This window comes from Procambarus clarkii, chromosome 30 (genome assembly GCF_040958095.1).
Source record: "Procambarus clarkii isolate CNS0578487 chromosome 30, FALCON_Pclarkii_2.0, whole genome shotgun sequence".
In the NCBI taxonomy this organism is placed as follows: Eukaryota; Metazoa; Arthropoda; class Malacostraca; order Decapoda; family Cambaridae; genus Procambarus; species Procambarus clarkii.
In genome coordinates, this window is record NC_091179.1 from 6,753,122 (window position 1) to 6,764,064 (window position 10,943).

Genomic DNA, 10,943 nt, shown 5'->3' on the forward strand with positions numbered 1-10,943 from the left:
ACTCACGGAACTCCAACGTGGTCAGATTCGGGGGTAGTTTCTGAGGGTCTTGAGGGACAGCGGTAGCAGTAGAGTCAGCTGGCTGTGGTCGTGCAGCTTGTGCACGGGTGGTCACTAAAACCGGAGGAGAAACTTCATCACTCTCTTGAACCTTTGCTGGAACATACTCAAAGATGGGATTATCCATTACAGAGGTACACACCTGGGGTTTGTCCATGACGATCAGGTTGGTCGGTTGCAGGTCTTCAGCCAAGTCGTTGCCCAGGAGAAGTTGCACTCCAGGCATGGGAAAAGGCTTTTCCCTGATGGCGACTTGGACTTCTCCGCTCACGAAGGGACAATCCAGGTGGACTCTGGCGAGAGGACAAGGAGTGGTAGCAGTGAGGTCAGTGATGAAGACAGTTTCTCCGGTGTAGGCGATATTGGGCACAGCTGATTTCAAAATAATCGATTGAAGAGCCGCTGTGTCCCTCAAGATCTTCAGTTTGATACGTCCCTCCGGATTTGAGCCGTTCGTAGAGACAGTTCCAGTCTACAGGTGTTTACTGAAAAGAGAAAGATCATTAACATGAACACCAACATTCATCACAGGCTTACCGGACTTAGGAGGAGTCTGTCTGGGTTTAGGTGATTCGGTATTTCCTTTGTATTGAGACTTACCACATTTATCTATGGTATGTCCATAGAGTCTACAATACTTACAGTACAATTGCGAGCCAGCTTGATCGGTACTCACTTTCTCGTAACTGTACCACGACTTCTTACTGGAAGATGGTTCTGGTGTCAGCCGGTGGATGAGGCTGTAAGTGTCAGCCGACTTAGCACACTTTAGGTAGTCGGTTTCTTCTTTATCTGCTAAATATAGGCGGACAGGAGGCGGCACACGCCTCAAGAATTCTTCAACTAGCATGAGGTTGACGAGTTCTGCAAAGGTAGAGAATGTGCTGCTTCCAGCCATTTCATAAAATATCTCCTTTTGGTATTAGCAAATTCGAGAAAGGTAGTGGTACTTGCCTTCAGGTGGTCACGGAATTTCCTTCGATAACTTTCGGTGGAGAGAAGGTAGGCGTCCAACACTGCTTGTTTCAGAGTTTGATAGTCATTCTCAGTCGCCAAAGTACTGAGTGTAACTGCAGCTCTACCTGTAAGATGTACTCTGAGAATGGTTGCCCATTGGTCGGCATGCCAACTAAGTTGAATAGCAAGGGTTTCAAAGGTGGTAAAAAACACATCAACTTCTGTCTCTACGAATGGTGGCATTATCTTACTTGCACGTGATATATTGAAACTGACAGGAAGATTGGCGGTATCTTGCTGGCGTTGAGCGAGGTGTGTAGTTTCCAACGCGAATTCTCGTTGACGACATTCCATAGCCAGAGTTGCTTGTTGTTTGTCATGTTCGGGGACAGACCACAGTACCAGGGTACCAATATGATGATCTGCCGAAAATATGAGAAATATCCTAGGGACAAAAGATGGTAAACACGAGTAATAACTCGGAGGGAGAGATGACCAATTAAGAGAAAGACTGAGGCCTACAGTCACCACGTAATCCAAAGTTGTCTCACCTTCACCATATGCTACTCTCGGAATGCACAATACACACAGCACCATATGAAAATAAAATTGAATATTGAAAATAGTGAAAAGCTACTTTAACAAAGCCAAATATGCTTACCACAAATTTACACCTTGGCACCAGTACCTGAGTGAAGCTCCGTGGACAGGCCCCCACGTAATGTGACGGTAAAGAGTTGGTGTTCGGCTGTTTCAAAAGCTGGGGGCAGGAACTCGTCACATCACAAAAAAAAAAGAGAAAAGTTTGTCCTTTCGTCTGTGGTAAGGTAATGGGAAGACACACAAAACACAAGTATATAAACAATGAAATTTTAATTACTCTAGAAAACAAGACATGAATAAAGACAATCTCATAAAATTCAACACTGGTCAACAAACAAAATAACATGAATAATAACTGGCAATGAAAAGTTACTCTAAGATCAGAATGCAAAAATAGTGATAGCAATATAAATTAAATAATGGTTGCTGGAATACTGGCTTCAAGCTGCCACCTTCCTTAGTACACGAAAGCCAAGGCTTAGTCTACTAGCGAGAGATGTCAACTCCAAGGAGCACAAAGATATTCTGATGAGTACGGCGTGCTGCTGCCCAGACGTCGACTCTCGGTGGTGGTGTGAGTGCAGGTGCGGCGAGACACCAGCCAATCAGCAACAGGCAGGCGGAGGATAAGCAGTTTGCTGGTTACGGTGGATGTAGCAGGTGTCGGGGTGTGCATGGTACGATTTGCTTCCTGGGCAAAACGTTTGGCGATACTGGTGGACGTATCTTCTATATAGTATCTTGTACTTTAACGACGTAATGATGTAGGGAAGAGCAGGCTCAATCTCTCGTGAAAGAGATTATCGTCACAATATATATATATATATATATATATATATATATATATATATATATATATATATATATATATATATATATATGTCGTACCTAGTAGCCAGAACTCACTTCTCAGCCTACTATTCAAAGCCCGATTTGCCTAATAAGCCAAGTTTTCCTGAATTAATATATTTACTATAATTTTTTTCTTATGAAATGATAAAGCAACCCTTTTCTCTATGTATGAGGTCAATTTTTTTTTATTGGAGTTAAAATTAACGTAGATATATGACCGAACCTAACCAACCCTACCTAACCTAACCTAACCTATATTTATAGGTAAGGTTAGGTTAGGTAGCCCAAAAAAGCTAGGTTAGGTTAGGTTAGGTAGGTTAGGTAGACGAAAAAACATTAATTCATGAAAACTTGGCTTATTAGGCAAATCGGACCTTGAATAGTAGGCTGAGAAGTGCGTTCTGGCTATTAGGTACGACATATATATATATATATATATATATATATATATATATATATATATGTCGTACCTAGTAGCCAGAACGCACTTCTCAGCCTACTATGCAAGGCCCGATTTGCCTAATAAGCCAAGTCTGGTGCTGATAATGGTCATGATCATCCGAAACGTTCATCTCCCTTTCCCATTTCTCTGTGGATTTTCTGCATATATATATATATATATATATATATATATATATATATATATATAGAGGTGGTACTCCCTTCCCTATTGAAAATATATATATATATATATATATATATATATATATATATATATATATATATATATATATATATATATATGTCATACCTAGTAGCCAGAACGCACTTCTCAGCCTACTATGCAAGGCCCGATTTGCCTAAGAAGCCAAGTTTTCATGAATTATTACATTTTCTCTAATTTTTTTCTTATGAAATGATAAAGCTACCCATTTCATTATATATCAGGTAATTTTTTTTATTGGAGTTAAAATTAACGTAGATATATGACCGAACCTAACCAAACCTACCTAACCTAACCTAACCTATCTCTATAGGTTAGGTTGGGTTAGGTAGCCGATAAAATTAGGTTAGGTTAGGTTAGGTAGGTTAGGTAGTCAAAAAACAATTAATTCATGAAAACTTGGCTTATTAGACAAATCGGGCCTTGCATAGTAGGCTGAGAAGTGCGTTCTGGCTACTAGGTACGACATATATATATATATATATATATATATATATATATATATATATATATATATATATATATATATATATATATATATATATATATATATATATATATATATATATATATATATATGTCGTACCTAATAGCCAGAACGCACTTCTCAGCCTACTATGCAAGGCCCGATTTGCCTAATAAGCCAAGTTTTCCCGAATTAATATATTTTTTCTAATTTTTTTCTTATGAAATGATACAGCTACCCATTTCATTGTGTATGAGGTCAATTTTTTTTTAATGGAGTTAAAATTAACGTAGATATATGACCGAACCTAACCAACCCTACCTAACCTAACCTAACCTATCTCTATCGGTTGGGTAGGTTAGGTTAGGTAGCAGAAAAAGTTAGGTTAGGTTAGGTAGTCGAAAAAACATTAATTCATGAAAACTTGGCTTATTAGGCAAATTGGGCCATGCATAGTTGGCTGAGAAGTGCGTTCTGGCTATTAGGTACGACACATATATATATATATATATATATATATATATATATATATATATATATATATATATATATATATATATATATATATATATATATATATATATATATATATATATATATATATATATATATATTAAGATGAATAGGAAAACCAGGGATATACTGAGCATCTTGTTTCAGATTCTTTACTTTAAAATGCATAACGTTTCGAATACTTCTCGTATTCATCATCAGATCTAAAAGAAAAAAACAGAAATCACAATCAAATAACTGGTAAACAGAGAACTCATACTGAATATAATTGCCTATCAAAGAAAGGAAAATGCTTAAAAAACAAAACACTTAAGCGCACTTAAAGTGATCAATACAAATAAAACTTATTAACTGTCACATATATTAAAGCTAATTTAAAAATCCATTAATCAAAATCCATAATCAAAAAGAGAGTCTTTCAGTCTGAAAGACTCTCTTTTTGATTATACTAAATTACTTGCAACTGCCTCTAAGCCAGGCATCTTATATGGGTTACCTAAAGTTCATAAAACAGGTATACCGATTCGTCCTATTTTATCAGCGATTGGCACTTTTAATTATAAACTGGCAAAGTTTCTGGTTCCATTATTAGAACCATTAACGCATAATGAATTTACTGTGAGAAATTCTCAGGATTTTGTAAAAGAACTTTCCTCTTTAAATTATGAGTTCCCAACTATAATGGCCAGTTTCGATGTTGAATCACTTTTTACTAATATTCCTTTGTTGGAAACCATTGATATCTGTGTAAGTCAATTATTTGCTGACACTAACTTAGTGTCTGGATTTTGTAGTAAAAAATTCAGACGGCTGTTAGAAATAGCAGTTAAAGACTCCATCTTTATGTTTAATAATATTTATTATAAACAAATTGATGGAGTAGCAATGGGGTCTCCTTTAGGTCCTGCACTGGCTAATGCTTTTTTGAGTTTTCATGAAATAAATTGGCTTGATAATTGTCCTTCGGCCTTTAAACCAGTCTTGTACAGAAGATATGTAGATGACACTTTTTTGTTGTTTAAGGACCAATGTCATATTGAGAAATTTAGAGAGTATCTTAATGCACAACATAGTAATATACGTTTTACTGCAGAGTGTGAAGTTGATAATTCATTGTCGTTTCTTGATGTAAAAGTGAATAACCTCAATGGGTTCAACACTAATGTGTTTAGGAAACCAACCTTTACTGGTTTAGGTTTAAATTTTAATTCTTTTGTTCCTGATATTTTTAAGAAAAATGCAATTAACACTCTACTGAATAGGGCCTTTGTTTTATGTTCTAATTGGAATAACTTTGATCAAGAGATTAATTTTCTTGTGAATTTTTTTTCAAATAATGGTTATCCTGTGCATATGGTTATACCTTTATAAGGAATTTCTTAAATAAGAAGTTTCACCCATCGTGTAGGATTACTACAGTGGAAAGGGATCTTAAATATATTAAATTACCATTTTATGGCAGTATTAGCTTTTCTGTAAGGAGTCGTTTGAGGAGACTGTTGCAGCAGTGTTATCCTCAAGTAGACTTTAGATTTATTTTTGTCAACACAAATACCATAGGCTCTTATTTTAAATTTAAAGATAAAGTGCCTACCCCCTTGTGCTCAAATGTCGTATATATGTATAATTGTTCCAGCTGTAATGCTGGATATATCGGGAGTTCCATTCGGAACTTTAAGATTAGGATACTTGAGCACCGGGGATTATCTTTTAGGACTGGATTACCATTGTCTAAACCAGCATTTTCGGAGATTAGAAACCATTGTTATGAGTTTGATCATTCTCTGCTGGAATCTGATTTTAAAATTCTGGACACTTGTATGAATGGCCAGTCAGATTTGAGAGTAATGGAATCCTTATATATAAAGGAGCTGCGGCCTCTGTTAAATAGCAACCTTTCAGCTGTCAAATTGTACACTGTATAGTGCACAGTAGGCCCTGTAATTTGATTTATAGTTCATTTTGGTAGTTTAATTTTATTATAATTTTGTTTAGTTTACCATGTCTTTGCCCTTTCTTACTTATTTCAAGTCTTGACATTGTACATTAATATAATCTTTTATTTAGGATATATAATACATTTTTTGGTATTTAATTTTATTTAATATTTGAGTTTTTTATAAGATTTTGGTTAGTACTTTATAATTGTCGTTTATTCTGTTTGTATTTTACATATATTTTTTGTCGATTTTTAGTCATTATATAAATATTTGTTATAGTGTTTAGTATCTATATTTTAGGTATCAAGTCTCACTCCTGATCACTTCACGTAAGTTTAATAGAATGGTTTATTTTAGTAGTTATAAATTTCATCTTGTAGTTTAATGGATTTTTAAATTAGCTTTAATATATGTGACAGTTAATAAGTTTTATTTGTATTGATCACTTTAGGCGCGCTTAAGTGTTTTGTTTTTTAAGCATTTTCCTTTCTTTGATAGGCAATTATATTAAGTATGAGTTCTTTGTTTACTAGTTATTTGATTGTGATTTCTGTTTTTTTCTTTTAGATCTGATGATGAATACGAGAAGTATTCGAAACGTTATGCATTTTAAAGTAAAGAATCTGAAACAAGATGTTCAGTATATCCCTGGTTTTCCTATTCATCTTAAAATTAAGATTCCCGAAGGGAACATCGAAAATATATATATATATATATATATATATATATATATATATATATATATATATATATATATATATATATATATATATATATATATATATATATATATATGTATATATATATATGTATGCAATTGACAATCACTAAACACTGATTATTTCTTTAATCTTTCATCCTTATTCACTGACCGCTTAATCCTCTTTGACCATTCTAAGCTAAGCTATTCCTGTTTCTGGTAATTCTTTCCCTAGAGATCGGTTGGTCAGGTTCCAGGTGTTGGCCTGCATCCTCTCTTTCTTTCTCTAGTCAGTCTGGTGTTGACAACGGCTTTAACAGGCCGAAACGTTCATCTCTCTTCCTCATTTCTTTGTGGTTTTTCTGCATATATATATATATATATATATATATATATATATATATATATATATATATATATATATATATATATATATATATATATATAATTCATTTATTTATATTCTCAACAATAACTAAACACACAAGTTATATGTAATACCGACAACTCTTCTCGTGTGTAGGATTCTAAACTAAGAGAGCCAGATGCATCACACACCTTGGCATAACCAGTATGCTAACCACTACACCATGACAGATCGTTAAAAGGGTTGAAAGTCGGGAGATATTTCCCCAACATATAAAATCTCAACGCCACCACCATGGTAAGAGATTAGACGTTCATTTTCATCAAATCAGTCATATTTACTGGAGAAAATGCAAGCATCAAATAAAAGGTTAGAATCCTTAACAGGAGAAGAGTTCTTGGTGTTACATATAACTTATGCATATATATGCAAGTGTGTCATATATTTGAGGCTCCCATTTTCTCTAGTAAATGTGACTGATTTGTTGAAAATGAACGACTGATCTCATTCATTTAATATTTACCTATCCATCTATGTATCTTTCCATCCATATATACAACTATCTATCAATCTTTCTCTCTATCTCTCTGTACATCCATCCATCTATCCTTCTGTCTATCCATTTACCTATCTCTCTAGATATTCATCTATCCATCCACCTATACGTCCATCCATCTGTCCACCAATCAACATATCCATCCATGAATCTTTCCATCTTTCTATTCCTCTATCTGTCTTTGTATCACTCAATTGTACAATAGTCTATCCATTCACATATCTATGAATCTATCAATCTATCAATCAATCTATCCATCTATCTATTAATTTATCTGTCGATTAATGTAGCCATCCATCTTTCTATCCATCCGTCTATCTATCAATCTATTTGTCTATCCAACCATTCATCCTTTCATGTATCCCTCTATTTGTCCATTCTACTCAGCTATCTATCAATCTAATCATGTATCCATTTATTTATCTATTCATCCGTGTATCCATTCATTTACTCAAATATCTGTCCATTCATCTACTAAGATATCTATCCATCTACCTCTAAATCTGTCTATTCATCTATCTGTCCATCATCTAATTATCCATCTATCTATCCAATTATCCGTCCATGAATCCATCCATGTATCTATTCATCTAGTTATCCATCTGTCTTTTCATCAATCTGTCCATCCATCTGTCGACCCCATCTAACCATTATCAACTTATACATCCATCTATCTACTGGGTGTCTGTCTGTCTCTGTCTTTGCATCTAAGTGTTTCATTCACCTGGGCTGAATGGGTCTCGAACCTTGGACCCCACGTGTGTGAGGCCGAAGCTCTATTGACTCTATCGATAAAGCTCTATCGCTCTATACAAAATAAATATTTTTTGCATCTAAGTGTCTCTATCTGTTTTCTTGTTTCTGTCTGTCTTCTGTATGTCTATGTCTTTATCTCTGTCTCGGTTTCTGGTCTGTCTGTCTGTCTCTCCCACTAATAAAAATATATAATTGTCTAATGGGCGGGCGATCGCTGGTGATAGGAGCTTAGTGATGTGAAATACTAAAAATTTAAGAATTGCTCCTTTACTCCGAGAAAGTGGATGGCTTGAGAAACATTTGAAGCTGTGGCAGGATTGTCTGTGGATCTGGATGCTTGTACATGACGTGAAAATTATGAACAGGCGGATTGTTTTTCAAAAAAGATCAGTGAATTATAGTGTATATTACTATATGAAAAATGCAGTTTTTACAATTTTGTTTTGAAAATATTAGATATATAGCCAGCAGGCTGAAGCAAAAATCTTCGTATGGGGGTGTCTGAATGTGACCTTAGCACGCTGTTCCGTTTTGAATTCTGGTGACCCCGACCAGCCTGTGATTATCCCGGACCCTAGATCCTCCGCCAATTCGGGTGAGGCAAACCCCAAGTGTTTGTCCTCCAACTTTCGACAGACAAACTAAACAAACAAACAAATAAATATTTATCTCTACAGTATAGATATAAATAACCACATTAGGGAATTGAGAAAGTCGAACTAAGACCATCTTCCAATAGCTGGAAAGAAGTTATCTCTTTATGTTTCCTATGCAATATAATTTTAGTCATTTTATGTCTTTAAATCTGTTTCAAATAATATACAGAAGAATATTGCATTGTGTTATGATTAAAACACCACCACAATGCTAGGGAACTACACTTCTTTAGTGGATTCCACTGATATATTTACAATCACAGCACTAATTGCAGATCCCATCTACAATACTTTGCCATAACCTCACCCTTCCTCTATTTTGCCAGTTTATAAACACATGAAACTTAAATATATGTGATCTACTATTTAAACTCTTTTGATGTTCCTCTATATCAATCAAGTCAGCCCATTCTGCTCTCTTTTTACCAATTGTTATTAATATTTCTTCTAATTTTTATTACATTTCCATCTTAGGTGACGTATCCGACCTTCCCCGACTTGTCAGCGTGCACGATTGGGTCAAGGCCGGTTTCTGGAAAGTTTACCTGTGCCGCACTCTGCCTGCAAGACCCCAAATGCTCACTCTTCTGTCTGTCTGGTATGGGTGTGTTTCTGTCTTCATGAATCTGTTTATAATCCAAAGTCTTAGTTTTAGAACATGAGAATAAATAGAATCGCTCTCGTCCGTACAGGAGGAGCTTGCCAGCTGTACAGCGCCAAAGTTGGGAGGAATTGGGCAGGTCAAGGGACGTTTATGGCAGGAACGTGCTTCTCTAACTGGGGAAGTACCATCATGAACAACGTCTCGGTCACCGCCCACAACGAGTATTCCGCATACTATGCTGCTGCCTTTGGAATAGACGGATTTTTTTGCAGCAGTATTCATGAATGTTTCTCTTCCGTCTGTGTTAACCAATCATACTTCGCCCTCTTCCTGGGCTCCTACCGTGCTGTTACCTCTGTCATGATCCAGACCTTAAGTGTTTATTTTTCCAACGTGGAGATTCGGGTTGGAAATTCCTCATCATACTCAACAGGATTCTCTGCCAACACTCTGCTGGCGACGTTCATCGGCCCCGTCACTGCCAATACAGTGCTCACCTTCACAGCCACCCAGCCCATCGTCGGTTCTGTGGTGTCCTTCATGCAAAACACTGCTGATTGCTTTTGTATGTGTGACATACAAGTGTTCGCACAATAAACGATGAAGTAGGCCAGTGAATGAAGGAAGTACAGATGACGAATTATCTTTGCACTGTTTTAGTCTCTCATCCGTTATCAATCTCTACATTCACAAACATATATCAAGTGCAGAAATAATGGAATGTGGTTGGATGAAGAACTGTCCGTACAGATCTCTGTACATTGCACCCATAGACTTATATCAGATTCTTGACTGCAGGCTTAGAGCCTACATTACATTTAAAGCACATTTAAAGCCCTTAGCACATTTAAACCTTAATAATTGTCTAAGAACACCATATGCTAATCACTTCACATTAATTTCCTTAATTAGAGCGAGGTGAGCACTAGTGAAGAGTCATGTTGCTAGAGACGCGACGACAACCGTTTGAGACATTCACCTCTTAGTATAGTGTTGCTAATTTATATTAGGATATCTAATTTATTTATGAAGAGGGAATAATAACCCATAATAATAATGATGAGAAATTGTAGGATAAGATTAAGATTTCTGAATATATATATATATATATAAATATATATATATATAATTTTTTTTTATAGTTTGTGAGGGTACCACCTCTGGTGCCAATGTGGGGACCCATAGCCTCGGAGAAGAAAATAAAAAGTATTCAGAGGAGACCTTGTGGTTTCTCACTGAACACTAATAT

The 10,943-nt window shown here is 35.6% G+C and overlaps 1 long non-coding RNA gene across 1 annotated transcript; it reads left to right on the forward strand.

Annotated features, from left to right (window-relative positions):
• Window positions 1–6,368: 6,368 nt before the first annotated feature.
• On the forward strand, window positions 6,369–10,339 carry LOC138369850 (uncharacterized). Its single transcript, XR_011229992.1, has 3 exons — window positions 6,369–6,384; window positions 9,565–9,688; window positions 9,783–10,339. It is a non-coding gene; the product is annotated as an uncharacterized lncRNA (long non-coding RNA).
• Window positions 10,340–10,943: the final 604 nt, after the last annotated feature.